Raw genomic sequence first — 16,220 nt, forward strand, 5'->3', positions numbered from 1 at the left:
ACACCCGTAAGCTAAGGCAACGGAAATGGATGAAGGCAAAAGATCGGGCTGGGAAAGCGTTTGCATTTGGCAAGAGAGGGTTTAATTGCAGAAAGGCTCAGTCACTTTGAATAGCTAGCTTTCACATGATTCAGAACTGATTTATCCCCCCTTTCTCTCTCTGCTGCTTCTCCTTAGGGCCTGGAACTAGCAAGCCTTCTTCCTTCTACTGGGAGGACATTAGAGGAATTCTGGTCCACTATTCCCCTCCCTCCCTCATCCCTCTGTGGTTAACACTTTTTGCTGACACTTGACAGGAAATAGCTGAGATGAGAATTAGTAGGGTTGCCAGCTCTGGGTTGGGAAATACCTGGAGATTTCCAACCGATAGAGATCAGTTCACCTGGAGAAAATGGCCGCTTTGGCAATTGGACTCTATGGCATTGAAGTCCCTCCCCTCCCCAAACCCCGCCCTCCTCAGTCTCCACCCCAAAAACCTCCCACCGGTGGCGACGAGGGACCTAGTAACCCTACACAGCACAAGAGAGAATTTCTAAAACAATAAAGGAATACGATGAGAGAAATCTCCTCATTCCTCCTTGAAATTTCCTCTGCATTGTGATTACTGAACACAAACTATATTTGTGATGACAAATGCAGGACCGTGCTTGCTGCTGGGTGTGTGAAGCAGGGGAGGGGATGTTTAATCCTACCTCTACCAGCCACTTTTCCTCTTCGACTGTTACCCCTGCTAGTTCTCCCAACTTGCCAGGACCTTCCAATGTATTTCTTCTGCAAGTGGGAAGAAAGCAGCCAGGGTTAAGAGTTGGTGAAGGCGAGGCCAGACTTAACCAACACCCCCTGCATGCACGCATGCACACCTACACACACACACACACACACACAACACACTTTCCCTGCAAATGCTCCTGCATCCACTTTCCATGTTTGCTGTCAGATATGACTTTGGCATCCTGTGTTTGCCACCAAATGTTTTGTTCAGCCTAATACTGTCTGCGAACATCCCCCTTAACGTTGCCACCTATTCCAGGGCTTGAGGGCAGAGCCTTCTTAGTGGAAACCCCTCAAATCTACAATATGCTTGCCCTGTAACTTGCCAGGGCTCAAGCCTAAGCATGTTTTAAACAGAAGTGATTAATTCACTTTTTACGATGTCCGAGCATTAAAAAAAACCTACAATAGGGAAAGGTGGTATTAATTTGACATGGAAATATGGAGACATTTGACATAGCAGGAATTGTAGCTAGATTGCAGTCACTGAAATAAAAAGGCAGCCTGGCTATTCCATACAGCAGAGAGGTATCAGCTTGGGTGCTATGCAATGCGACCAGAACTGATCACAGAAAGGGACAGCCTCACTGCCTCTCCACGCCCACCACAGACTTCTGTGTCCCACAGGTTGTGCCCCTGTGGATCAATGGACCCCTAGGAACATCATGATGGTCCACGGGAAGACTGCGATGGGATATCAGTGAAAATCACCTTCTACCTTTTCCACAAGCGGAACAGCAGCATAGGATCCAAGCTGTAACACTTTGGGCTGCAACTGATTTGATGGAGAATATTCCAAGCTGAAATTTACAAATGATTATCTTTTATGCAAACCCAACTAGGACAATGCTCTGTTTATTTTAATATTACAGTATGGTGTAGTGGTTAAGAGCTGTGGTTTGGAGTGAGTGGTGGAGGCTAATCTGGTGAACTGGATTGGTTTCCCCACTCCTCCACATGAAGCCAGCTGGGTGACCTTGGGCTAGTCACAGCTCTCTCAGCCCCACACATACCTCACAGGGTGTCTGTTGTGGGGAGGGGAAGGGGAGGCGATTGTAAGCTGGTTTGATTCTCCTTTAACTGATAGAGAAAATCGGCATATAAAAACCAACTCTTCTATCATGTTAGGGAGCGCCATTTGTTTCTTTTTACTCTCTGCTTACTTCAGTATACCCTTCTCCATGTAATGTGTACACCTACTGGTGATAGTTCATTTTAGATACACTTTAAAGCCCCTTTCTTACAAGCTTGTATCACAACAACACAGGGAAGTGATTTTTTGTTTTGTGTTTTTTTTGCCAGCGAGAGCCAACCTATTCTGGTCAGCTGAACATCAGACTTGTGTCAATACAAACAGGTGGGATGAATACTTCCTTTGTTGACATTTGTAGCTGTTAATGTTCTTTACAAGATAGAAAGGGCAAGACAGAGCTTTGTTTGTGGTAGGAGCTCACAAAAGGTGGCACACTGTGTTTGGGTGTATACCATGCTGCTTTTCTCCCCCAAGATGAGCTCTGGAGGCTGCACATTTTCAGCCAAGGCCCTTTTCAAACTCTCTTTATAATCTGTTTTAGCAGCTGGTTGCTTACAGATTTTTTGTGTCATTTCAGACACAACCGTTTTGGCTCCCAGCTGCTAATGGATTTTTTTTTAACCTTTTCAGACAAAGCCAATTGTGTCCCGTTGGCATCCAGGGGCTCAACTATTTTTTTTTTTTTTTGAAAACTGCTTTCTCCCATTTTCAGTTCTTCCTTGTGCTTCTGCATTGCTGCAGTATGCTGTTTAAAATGTCTGGAGCGCTTCCGAAAAAACCGCTCCCCACTGCCTTTTTCCACAGCACATTCTTTTTTTGCCCTTTCTTTTTTAACGTTCTGAGATTTGCACTATAGTGCTATAGCATCATAGCAATCGAATGCATCCCAACTTTGGTGACATAGCAATTCAGTGCTATATCACTAGCATTTGGGTGTATTAGATTGCTATGGTGCTAGAGCACAAATCTCAGAACATTTTAAAAAAGAAAGCCACAGAAAAAGGTGTAGGGGAGAAGCGGTGCTGTTGGAAATGGCCAGAGCACTTAAGAGTCCTTTCAGGACAGCTCATAGATGGATTGAAATGAGCTATATAAAACGCACATCTCTATATCACTTTAAGAACATAAGAAAGGCCCTGCTGGATCAGACCAAGACCCATCAAGTCCAGCTGTCTGTTCACACAATGGCCAACCAGGTGCCTCTAGGAAGCCACAAACAAGATAACTGCGGCAGCACCATCCTGCCTATGTTCCACGGCACCCAAAATAATAGGCATGCTCCTCTGATACTAGAGAGAATAGGTATGCAGCATGACTAGTATCCATTCCAACTAACAGCCATGAATACCCCTCTCCTCCATGAATATGTCCTCTCCCCTCTTAAAGCCCTCCAAGCTGGCAGCCATCACCATATCCTGGGGCAGGGAGTTCCACAATTTAACTATGTGTTGTGTGAAAAAATATTTCCTTTTATCTGTTTTGAATCTCTCACCCTCCAGCTTTAGCAGATGACCCCGTGTTCTAGTATTATGGGAGAGGGAGAAAAACCTCTCCCTGTCCACTCTCTCCAAACCATGCATAATTTTATAGACCTCTATCATGTCTCCCCTCAGCCGCCTTCTTTCCAAGCTAAACAGCCCTAAGCGTCTTAACCGCTCCACATAGGACAGTTGCTCTAGTCCCCTAATCATTTTGGTTGCTCTTTTCTGCACCTTCTCAAGCTCTGTATTATCCTTTTTTAGGTGTGGTGACCAGAACTGTACACAGTATTCTAAGTGTAGTCTCACCATAGATTTGTACAAGGGCAGTATGATATCAGCAGTTTTATTCTCTATTCCTTGTCTAATTATGGCCAGCATGGAATTTGCCTTTTTTACAGCAGCCGCACCCTGGGTTGACATCTTCATTGAGCTATCCACTACTCGGAAATGGGCCAGCAAAGGATGACATTCCGTTTAGAATGGTAATCTGAAAAGGGCCAACGAGTTTTGATAGACAAGCTTTTCAAAGGGGCTCAGTGCATACTTACCTTTGCACTTCTTTCTTAAACTTTATCCTTCTCAGATGGTGCCCTTGTGCTGACTCATTATGAGCATTAGCTCCTTGTAAGGCAGGTACATATATGCCACATCCACGAGAAGCTAGTTGGTTAATAATCTTTGAATTCACTTACAACTGGTTGCAAGGGAGCCCTATGAATGGCTGCTTTTGAATAAAATACCTGTGATCAGGAAGCTGCCACCCGCTACTAATGCTGTTGGCTGTCTCCTCTGCAAATTGCTATAATTAATCTTAATTTGTCTATGTCTGGAGGCAACTGGGTTAAAGCACAGCCTGGAGTACCCACTGGATAGAAGAAGGGCTGATTCATACATAACAGCTATTTATTTGTGCATTTAGCAGACCACTGATCCACTAGCAGGAAGAAAATAAAGTGTGGGTCCTGCTCATGGAAATGGCTTCAATGAGGTGGTCTCATGGCCAAACAACCCACTAGTATAATTCTACCACCCCGTTGGTTTTTTGTTTTAGTGTAAAGCAGCAATGATGAAGGGAGAACTGGGGAGGGGAGGTGTCTTAACCTTTTTTCCGGCCAGCTATTTGCTCACCTCCCCTAGTGTTTTTTCCACGATCGAGTTAAAAAGACAGGTTTCCAGATCTATTCTACTGCAGAGAGAGATGTTTTAGTCCACCACATAGCCCAAGGGGAATGGGTTAAGCATCTTTTCCACTTCCTGGTCAGCTGTACACTTTGCAGGGTTTTCTTTTTTTAAGCGCTTCATGAAAAACAAATCAAAGTACCACGTGTAACAAGTAGTTTGGCCCTGCTCACACATTCTATTACTCATGCAAGTAAGTCAGTCCTGTGAACTGTTAGTCACATAAATAACTTACGAAAACCAGCCTTTTCTTTGATCATCGTAATGGAAATCTTTCATGCTTTTGGTCAAATGTTAACATTCCTTCAAATCCAAATGGGCTGTTACCACACAACTGCCATTTTCATACAAACTTGTGATCACAGCTGCACAAATGCAGCAAAAGGATACCTAGAAAGGAAGCGACGGTTCCCCCAATCATCTTACAACATGTCTCAAGCATAAAACTCCACTCGCTTTAGCCATATCATCACCGTGTTAAATGTCAGCCCTGTAGGGTCTTGAATTGGCAACTTCATCTTTAGCAGTTGGCTATTAAGCCAACTGAGCTACAAGCTCTGCCACATCTTCACCCACAGAGGACTCTTTTCTGTTTTGCTAGGCTTCCTGATTGGCCCTGCCCATGACTGCCCTGCTTGGTCACTGAGAACCCTGCTGGGAATGTAAACTTCCAAGTCAAGCCTCTGCCTGAACATCAGTTTACTTGGCCATGCTTTGAAACTGCTGTTCTGTTCCACCCAGCATCTGACTCGTGCTGGGATTTGCAGCTGGCATGTAATTATTCAGCCTGACACAGATGAGCAAAATCCTATTAGACTGAAAGTCAGCTTCTATCCTTATAATCCTATTCTGGTTTACTTGTTTTCTTGGTCACACAAGAGTGTGGTGGAATGTTGGGAACTGGGTCATACGTCAACTAATTTATTTATACGGCACCATCCAAGTGCAGCATGAGCCAAATGTAGGTGTGAAGATCATGGTGCGGTTAAAAATCTATTCGTCAATAATGACCAGTATATGGCCTCTTCTCTTTTTGTCTCAAAAGCGTTTTGACATTGGGGAGTTTCTCTCCTCTCCTCCTCTCTCTTCTGGGAAACGTGTAGAAAATGTTAAGTAGTCAGATGTTTATAAAAGTATGAGAGTTAGGGTTGCTAACCTCCAAGTGGTGGCTGGACTCCCGCTATTACAAATGATCTCCAGGAGACAAAGAAAACAGCCGCTTTGGCAAGTGGACTCTATGGCATTGAAGTCCCTCCCCTCTCTAAAGCCCGCCCTCCTCATTTTCCACCCCCAAAATCTCCAGGTATTTCCCAACCCGGAGCTGGCAACCCTAATGAGAGTATAAGGTGAGGGTTGTAACTTCAATAGGATAGCTAACTCCTAGCTGCTTCTGTGCCTTTGTCAGTGGTTTGTGGGGCTCACAGTGCAATTCCAAACAGAATTACACCTTTTGAAGTCCATTGTAACCTTAGAAGGGTGTAACTCTGCTTTAGAGTATACTATTAGGGCCAAAGAAGAAATGTTACTGAGAGACCCATGAATGGAACTTCCCCACCCCTTCAGAGTGCTGATTTGGATTTTGGCTGTGGGGGAAAGCAGCGGTTAACAGTCCCTCCCCAAGGTTATGCTCATGGAAATCAACCCCCATCCCTAGACTGTTATTAGCAGAAGAGGGAGCAGGCCAGGAAGGGGTGGGGGGTGGATACTATAATGCAGGGTCAGTCTCACCTCCTAGTCTCTCTTTCCATTGTCTGCCAGCCCACTGGGGGGAGATGTTCAAAAAAGCAGTGTCACATCACTTCTGGCAAATACCCAGAAGTGATGTCAAGACTGATATCATGCCAGTGACAAGACATCACTTCCGGGGGTCTCACTACCCATATGGGAAAATATAGATGAGAGAGAGAGAGCATTACTTTTCCTTGTCTGTCTAATAACAGCATGCAGGATACGTTTTGATTAGTGAAGCAACATGGGGGAAAGAGTTAGACTGACCCTGCACTATAGCAGCTATAACCCTAGAGAGTTTGCGGGCACCTGTCAGGGCTTCAAGATTCTTGTGATCACTCCAGACTTCGAAAGGGCAGTCAGACCCTTCTAAAAACTGTCTCCACACTGAGAAAGCGTGTTTCACGGCGGCAGCCTCTTTTTCCTAGATAGGCCAATTCAGTTGAGCCTGGGCAAACTTCTTGGAGAAATAGGCACATGGGTGTAATTGATTATCCTCTCCCCGTTGCAGCAAGCCACCTCCCATGGCAACCTCAGAAGCATCCACCTGCACTACAAACGGTTGGCTGCAATCAGGGTGTTTCAAAATGGGTTCGGAGGTGAACGAACGCTTAAGAGTCTCAAAAGCGTTTTGACATTGGGGAGTCCATTCCACCCGGGCGGATGATTGCGTGGCCGCATCTCCCCTCCCAGTTGGCTTTATATGCGTGTACATGAAAGAATGAAATGCAGAGAGACAAACTGAGCTCCCCTGGTCCCCACCTTCCATATGTATCCTGCGCTTCTTACTGACAAGCATTTTTGCAACTAAATAAATAAGGTATAGATTACAGAATCTGTAATCTAGGTATAGAATTATACCTAGAAGAACACACTGTCCTATAGATTTTCCCCTCCCTTAGAACAGTATCATTATATATATATATATATATAAAAAACAATAAGCGTGATTTCTGCTGAAATTCTTACTGATGCACTTTTCAGTAAAGAAGATGTTGTGAGAAGTATAGCTGTTACTTCGGTAAAAGGTCAGAAAGTGAATTATTAACATGTAATAAAAACCAAATCCATAAACCATCAGAACCAATGCATTTTATATCAGCACCCCAGACAAACGGGTTTAATATTCATTCCCTCTCCCAAAGAAACCATAGGAACAGTAGTTTTTTTATAGGAAGCTAGGGATTGCTGGAATAGAATTATCTACACCCTTGCCAATTATAGTTCCCAGAGTTCTTTGGGAGAAACTCAGGACAGCTGGAGTCACGTAAATGTACATATGTTTCAAGTATAGATACTTCCAAGAGTAGCAGATAGCACTCATGAATTAACTGAGAGCTGGTTGTCACATTATTTATTTAGAAAATTTACATCTCACAACTCTCTGCCAAGTGGCTCTTGAGGTGCATTCCAACCATAAGAAACACCCATGAAACAGAATCAAATCTCAATAAAGATGAATTCAGTAGCAACTTAAGTCGCACACTGCACATAGAACTGAAAGTCTGAAATACTCCCAAGGTTTTGTTGAAAGACACATGATACAGAAACCTTACTGAAGCCAAGCAGGTATGAGTCTATTTTTATTTATTTATGTCTTTTTAAATCCTGCTTTCATTTTTTTATTTTTAGGAGATTTCTAGGCTCCCTCATCAGAGTACTGCTCGGGATGTATTACAATGAAAATGATAATTTATCATTTTTTTAAAAAAAGTAATTAAACAAGCCCTTAAAACTGATTCCCAGGGTCACAGGACCCACATGGAGAAATAAGCATATGGATCAAGGGGGGTGCAGTGAGTAGCACAGAAAGGGTGAAATTGCCCTTCCTCCAGCGTGGTGTAGTGGTTAAAAATGGTGGTTTGGAGCTGTGGAGTCTGATCTGGAGAACCGGGTTTGATTCCCCACTCCTCCACATGAGCGGCGGAGGCTAATCTGGCGAACTGGATTTCTTTCCCCACTCCTACACATGAAGCCAGCTGGGTGACCTTGGGCAAGTCACACTTTCTCAGCCTCACCTACCTCACAGGGTGTCTGTTGTGGGGAGGGGAAGGGATTGTAAACCGGTTTGATTCTCCCTTAAGTGGCAGAGAAAGTCGGCATATAAAAACCAACTTCTTCTTCTTCTTCTTCTTCTATTGCAGCTTTACTGACTGACGAGAGAGAAGGGATCACCCCCCCCTCCTTCCACACTGGAGCCCATTCTAATCCAAACAACTATTCCTCCACTTGGGTCTCACAAAGCCACAAATAAGCTTTATGTGGGTTGGAAGAGACTGCAGGGGGTCAGAGAGAAATGCAAGAAAACTTGGAAGGTCTGGTGTTGATGAATTGTCAGATACAAACCCTTGTGTGCATTACCATAAAGCGGGAAGGGGGTGTGGCTCAGTGGTAGAGCACTGAGTGGTAGGTTCAATCCCTGGCATCTCCAGTGAAAAGGATCAGGTGAGAGGTGATGTGAAAGACCTTTTGTCTGAGATCCTTGGAGTGATGCTGCCAGTCGGAGTAGTCAAGTTAAGTTTATTTAAAACAGTCATAGACCAGAATATAAATAAGAACACAATTAGTAAAATAGCTTACATACTACCAATATACATCTTGTTAAAATACAGATTTACATAAGGCATCTTTATACGCCACTCCGCCTTTTCTTAATTTTAAGAACCAGCCAACCAAATTTGGCAACTTTACAGGTAATCTCCTGCTGCTTATCCAATAGCAGGATTGAAAGAAGAGACCTTCTATTTTCATGAGGGTAACATGCAATTATAGGCACAATCAGGGATTCTCTAATCTGCCTATATATTCTACACTCGAAAAGAATATGTTCTAAAGTCTCTACAGAGCCATCGCCGCACTAACATAGACAACTTCCATATGGCACGCCTCTATATCTTCCCTCTAGAACAGCTGTGGGTAGCATGTTATATCTTAACAAGGTAAAAATCCTCCTATATTCCTGGTTATCCAATAGCTTAATATATGGCATCATGACCACCCTATTCAACCCACTTATATCATAAAGAGGGCTCCTTAGCCTATTCATATTGTGCTGTCTTTCGACATCCAATATACGGAGTTTAACCATTTCTCTTGCCTGAGCATAGTCATTTGTTTTGTAAAGTTGTTTCGACAGGCCACAGTAGCTTAGTTTTTGCTCAATCATCTTACTCAAAGGGAGACAAAGGTATCTGCCAGGGTGAGTGAAACAAGTCACCCAGGGAAGTAAATCAGCTTAAGCCAGTAAAAAATGGCAGCAATCCAAACTCTAGCCTCGACCGTAACCATTCCAACCTCTGGTCGAATGGCAGCATTTGACACTCCAGTAGATACTTGAAGGATATTTCTTAAAATTTTAGATTGAGTTTTTTCAAGCAACATCTTATTTGCCATTATACAGAGTGGGGCTCCATATAATAACTGAGCCAAGGATTTCATATTAAAAAGCTTAATAGCGGCCGCCACATTACTACCCCCCTTAGACCAATACAATCTTTGAATAGCCCCCGCACTCATCTGAGCATTCAGTGAGACATGGGCTAAGTGGGCATTCTTCAAACCAGACTCTTGTAAAGTTACACCTAGATATTTATAGGTATGTACCTGTTCTATCGGGGTAGTCTATACGCCATGAGTGGTTTTTTGGCCTCTTAGCAAAGGCCATTATTTTTGTTTTTGAATAATTGATCTCCAAGCAGTTGTCCTTACAGTACTGGTTAAATGCATGGAGGGCTCCTCTGAGACCAATGGGAGTTCTAGATAATATTACTGTATCATCAGCGTAAAGAAGAAGATGTAGGTGTTTATCAGCTAACTTAGGGGGATGAAACGCTGGACTTCTCAAATAATCCACAAGATCATTAATGTAGAAGTTAAACAGTAAAGGGAGCCAATATACAGCCTTGTTTCACTCCCTTTAGTGTTCTTATTTCCTTGGTCAGCTGACCCTGGGGATTACATCTTATTTTAATAGAGGTGTTTTCATGTAGGGCTCTAATCAGAAATAACAGTCGCCTATCTATATTGGTTGCTTCCAGTTTTTCCCATAAGATGATTCTAGACACAGAATCAAAAGCTGACTTAAGATCAATAAATGCTGTATATAGGGAGACCATTGATTTAGAGGAGTATTTAGCTATTAAATGCTCCATAATCATACAATGGTCCAAGCATGAGCAACCTTCTCTAAATCCAGCTTGTTCCTCTGAAAGGCAATTTTCCTGTACTAACCAATCTCTAAATTTCCATTGCAGATGTCTTGCGTACAACTTACTAATTATGTTTAATAGACTAATAGGTCTATAATTGGCTGGGTTTTCTTTGTAACCTTTCTTATAAATAGGGACAATTATTGCTAGGCCCCAATCAGGAGGGATCCTACCTGTTCTATCAAATGGTGAATAGTGCAACCAGGAGGGGTGTCCACCATTCCACATTCCTTTTAATTAGGTCTGCAGAGATTAAGTCACTTCCCGGAGCTTTACCGTTCTTTAGTGTACCTATAAGATTCCTCACCTCTGCATACTGCACAGGGGGCAAGCATAGGACACTATTCAAGTTCTCAGTGGAGGGGGCTGGGCTCTCCAAGCTAGAGGGATCTAAAATGTTTTTCCCATGCTTCAGGTAGAATAGTATTATTGAATGCCATAGTGGAATTGGTTAAACAGCTCGAGGTCAAGGACCAAAATAATGACGAGTTTTTATCCCTTATTGCTTGTGTTAGCTATTGCCAAGCTAACTCCATCGACTCCTTTTTTTTCTTACAGATGAGGGCTTTATAGTGAGACTTTAAGCTCTTCATTACCCCCATCAAGGCCTCATTCTCACTACATCGATATTTAATATAGGTGGTACTAAGGGCCCTCTTGGCTTCCCTGCATTCACTGTCAAACCAGCTTTTGGAGTGTACATTTATCCTCTTTTTAAGTATATAGTTAGGCTTAGTAATCACTTTGTATATTTCATCTGTTATCTCTTCATAGCATTCTAGATGTGTGTCAATGTTTTCATCATCTAGTAATCTCTGAGCTAAGGCATTTAGAGGACCCGATTGAAGGAGTTCTTTAATACTTTTATCAGCTCTATCATTCCACCTGATTCTACAGTGTTTCCTCTCGTAAGTAAGGGTCTCTTTGTGTGTTTCTATAATGTGCAGGTTAATATCTGGGGATTCAAACATCATGATAAGTGGTAAGTGATCACTATCATAAAAAGAGAACACCTCAAAGGATTCAACAGCTTGGACAAAGTTGTCAAATACCATAATGTAATCTATAAAACTCTTCCTAGTTCCTGAACAATAAGTAAATTCCGCCGGATGGTTGTTAGGGTATGAGCCATTTAAAATTAAAAATTTGCAGCTGTTTGCAATCTGTGTCATCCTGTATCCGGCATAATTTGATTTTAAATCTTTAGACGATCTAGGAAATGGAAGAACTGGATTCCTAATTTCGGGAAAGCAAGCCTTGTATTTCATGTGTAAGCTATTGTCATCCCTTCCCACCCTGGCATTAAAGTCCCCGCCAATGGTTACATAAGTTGTCAAATTGATCTTTATAAGATGTCCTATGTAAGCCTCAAGCCCCGCCCATACAGTCTCAATCTGAGATTTAGTTTTAAAAGGGGGACAGTGTATATTAATAATTAAATAAGATATCTGCTTATAAAATATGACCACAGCCAAAGCAAGCTTTAAGTAAGGAGCTAAAACTTCAACTCTAATATTCAGGGCTGTGGAAACTAAAATCCCCAGACCCCCTTTTGCTCTACCATGAGGGGAGGGATTAGCCGCTAAATCATATGCTTTAAAACCATTAAGTATTGGTGTATGTAAACACCAGGTCTCTTGTACAAGTATAAAATCAAGTTTAGTTAAAGAATTATATGTATCCTGATCCCTAATCCTTGCCTCCCAACCCATAACATTCCAGGAGACCAATGAAAGAGTCTGTGCTGCAGTTCCAGAGTTCAGTAGTAATGTCCCATCCAGTCAGTCCGCAGATATCATATCCAGTTGACCAGATGAGTCTATGTATATTGAACCATTTTTACCTACACACCAGTTCATAACAGCATTTATGGGATGCATCGAAGGTAATTCAATTTCATCCCTCTGCTGAGGCTCAATACATGCCTTTCCCTTATTAAAATGTGGGGAGATGATCGGGAGCACTGGTCGGTAGGAGCACTGCAGGATGTCCTCAGTTGATTGGAGATCAGTCTGGTTCACAGGCACATCCCCCATTTTCATTAAATTACTCCTAAACTCATCCAGTCCATTAATGATATCCTCTTGATCAACTCTTGAGAGAGAGGGAAAGATATTGAGTATTTCCTCTTCCATCATGTTGTTAAGCTCCTTACAATCCAGACTAGTATGAGATACTGGTGATTTCTCTTCAATAGGGTTTTTATCCATCTCTGCCTGGGTAGTATGGTTTCTCTCAGCTGGAATAGGCACCAAGGCCAAATCCTGCTGAAGCATTCCCATCTCAAAATCCCGCTTCTTTCTCCCACAAGCAGTCTGCTGTTTTGGGAGGAGGGGAGTAATCAGTAACTTAGAAAAGGCTCTTACTGGAAACATTCCTTTACTATTCAGCATATCCTTTTGTCTCAGCAACGTTGAGGGAATTCTTGAACTCTTGAAGGTCAGCATAATTCTCTGGGCCTGATTCCAGTTGCTTACAGTTTCAGCCCGAGTAATGTCTATATTGGGGCCACTCATACTGAGCAACTCACTCAGATGTTTGGTGGCCAGGTATTTAGAATTCCATGGTGGCAAGTACCCTCTGTATTTGTAAACTGTTAAGCAAATCTTATGGGGTTGAAGAATCAGTAGTTGTTGGCAATTTTTGCATTGCTGTTTCCTCTCAATTTCCCTCTTTCCTACTCTTCAGGAGCCCTACTTACAGTTGCTGAGGTAAGGGGTGAAAGCCAAGGATAATTAGAGTGTTCCTTATGTTTCGATAGAGTCTGCATCTTATCAGTTAGAGATTGTACCATTTGCATAAGCTTTTTTAAATCAGCTGTGATGTTACCAAGATGGGCAAAAATAATATCAACTGTTTTAGCCGTTAATTCAGAAAGTTTCAGAATAACTTCTGCCTGTTCCATCTGCTCTTCATTCTTATCTGAATCCTTAAAGGGAACAGCTGAGTTATTTACATCTTCATCTACACCAACACTGTCCTTCTCATTTATGTTGACTTCCAGGGGAGTAAACTGATTCGCAGTAGGCACATTAAAAACTGTAACGTTCCTTGAGGGAAAGTAGTCAGCTATTGTTGTCTGTTTGCTGGCAGGAGGGGAGGATATTTCCTCTTGTTCCTGTGGGCGTTTCCCACCTCCCATATTAAACTTGATAAGAGTTTAAGTCCGTCCAACCAGAACACAAATGCAGAAGCTGTCTAACTCTCCCAGCAGTGTTATGCAGAAATAGTCCAGGTGGCATGAATAAGGGATAAGGAGAAAGAAAATATTGTTGTACTTGCGGAGCATAAGACTGCAGCTACTATCCGGTCGCCATCTTGGCTTGCTGTCCCAGCAAGGTAGTTAGTCGGAGTAGACAATACTGACTTTGATGGGCCAAACATCTGATTCAGTATAAGGCAACTACATGTGACAACTGAAAAGGAAGGCAGCAGGATAATGGCTAGGGTTGCCAACCTCCAGGTACTAGCTGGAGCTCTCCTGCTATTACAACTGATCTCCAGCTGATAGAGAGCAGTTCACCTGGAGAAAATGGCCACTTTGGCAATTGGACTCCATGGTATTGAAGTCCCTCCGCTCCCCCAAACCCCACCCTCCTCAGGCTCCACCCCCAAAATCTCTAGGTATTTCTCAAACCGGAGCTGGCAAACCTAAATGGCCTATACTATACATTTAGAGATATTTTGGGGAAAGAAATTAAGTAAACTTGCATGATAATCTGACAAGGGGATATGAATGACACAAAGAAATATTTATTTTATTTAAAAGATCTATATCTCGCCTTGTCTCCTTAGACTCAGGATGCCAACAAAGCAACAACAAGTTGCAAACACATTAAAACAATTTCCACTAACAAGGTAAAAAAACAACCATAGGATAAAAAACACACAGTATGAACACAGCCAGATTTGCCAAAATAGTCTACCCTATACCAAATGCACATACCTTCCTGAATGCAGCAACTGAAGGTACCCTTCCTACCCACTTTAGTAAACCCTTCCAAAGGGCTGGACCTACCACTGAAAATGCCCATGACCTGACTGCCAGGTGGACAACCCTGAGGGAGGGCAGCCCAAGGAGATGGCTGTCCGAAGAGCTTGTCTAGCTTGCGGGAGTATCCCGAGAGATGTGGTTGAATGAGATTTATTACAGATAAATGCAAGGTTCATGGGAAGGTAATCACATAATCACCATGGATACAAACTAATTCTTGTGGAAAGGAAATTTCCAATAAGCTGTATGGGACACTTGTTTGCTTAGACTGAAGAGTTTAAAAACTGAACTTGAGCATCGATATCAAATATGCTTCCAGGCTGAACAAACAGTCCTGCTGAAAAAAACCACAAATGGGTTTAATATTCATTCCCTCTCCCAAAGAAACCATAGGAACAGTAGTTTTTTCATAGTGAGCTAGGGATTGCTAGAATAGAATTATCTACACCATTGCCACTTATAGTTCCCAGAGTTCTTTGGGAGAAACCCAGGACAGCTGGAGTCACGTAAATGTACATATGTTTCAAGATACTTCCAAGAGTAGCAGATACCACTCATGAATTAACTGAGAGCCGGTTCTCACATTATTCATGTAGAAAATTTACATCTCACAGCTCGCTGCCAAGTGGCCCTTGAGTTGCATTCCAACCAGAAGAAACACCAATGAAACAGAATCAAATATCAATAAAGATGAATTCAGTAGCAACTTAAGTGGCACAGTTTTGCTCATCTGCAATTTTTTTGTCAGCACCGTTGCTGGGTTAACTATCTCAGCTGTTTCCAGAGGCACCCCTTGCTTAAAAGTCATTTAAGAAAAACTAAGGGATATCACAGAGCTAGCATCAAAAGATCCAGTTTTGTGGGCCTCAGATGCTATAATCAAAGGGAGGAAAACACCTTTTTCTTATACATTCCTGATGTAACAGTAAAAGAGGAAACTCAGACATGATCTTTGGGGCAAGGTGCGTGAGCTTTATGTGCATCTGCTAAAAAGTCCTCTCATTTTCCTCTTTGGCTATTCTGCCAAATGCATGAACAATAAAAGTTACTTGTGTGGGCTTTGCCTTTTAAGTGTATCATGTGAAGTTGCCATTACGAATGTATGAGTACAAATGTCCCTTTCCAGGGTTATAAAATCACAGTTGTTCTTAAATATAATGTCCTGACTTTGAATTGATTCTCACAGTCTTTTCCTAGTTGCCTAATGCTTTGCTGTTGCTTAGAAACAGCAGGTAATGCTCCCTCATCCCTTCCAGAGAACCCAGAAGTATCTGGCGAGTGTCTTCTGAGTTTCTAGACAACCAAAGAGGGTTCTTACCCTTTCCCTCTCCTGTACTGTGGAGCTAGAAAGATGCTAGCAAGCCAGCTGGTCCAAGCTGCACCACAGTAGCACAGTGTTCCATTAACTTTGGCAGCAGGAAAAGAGGAAGGCCCAATATGAGATGGATTTACTCAATTAAGAAACCCACGGCCCTCAGTTTGCAAGACCTGAGCAGGCTGTAAACAATTGGATGTTTTGGAGGTCATTAATTCATAGGATTGCCATGAGTAGGAAGCAACTTGATGGCACTTAACACACACACACACACACACACACACACACAACTTCATCTAATGATACCAGCTGGAGAAACCTATGAGCAACTGTGTGATGGGATATTGTGGAGCTGCATAAATTCATGTTCAAATGAGAAAAGGAGATGGTGGCTGTTTTCCTCTTGAGGAAGTTGCCGTCTTAATCCCTACACAAATCTAGTGCAAGACAAGCTCTTTTCAAATATGCTGTATAATACAACAGAAAAAGCGAGGACACGTGAAGCTCCTTT

Source organism: Euleptes europaea, chromosome 11 (genome assembly GCF_029931775.1).
Source record: "Euleptes europaea isolate rEulEur1 chromosome 11, rEulEur1.hap1, whole genome shotgun sequence".
Lineage (NCBI taxonomy): Eukaryota > Metazoa > Chordata > Lepidosauria > Squamata > Sphaerodactylidae > Euleptes > Euleptes europaea.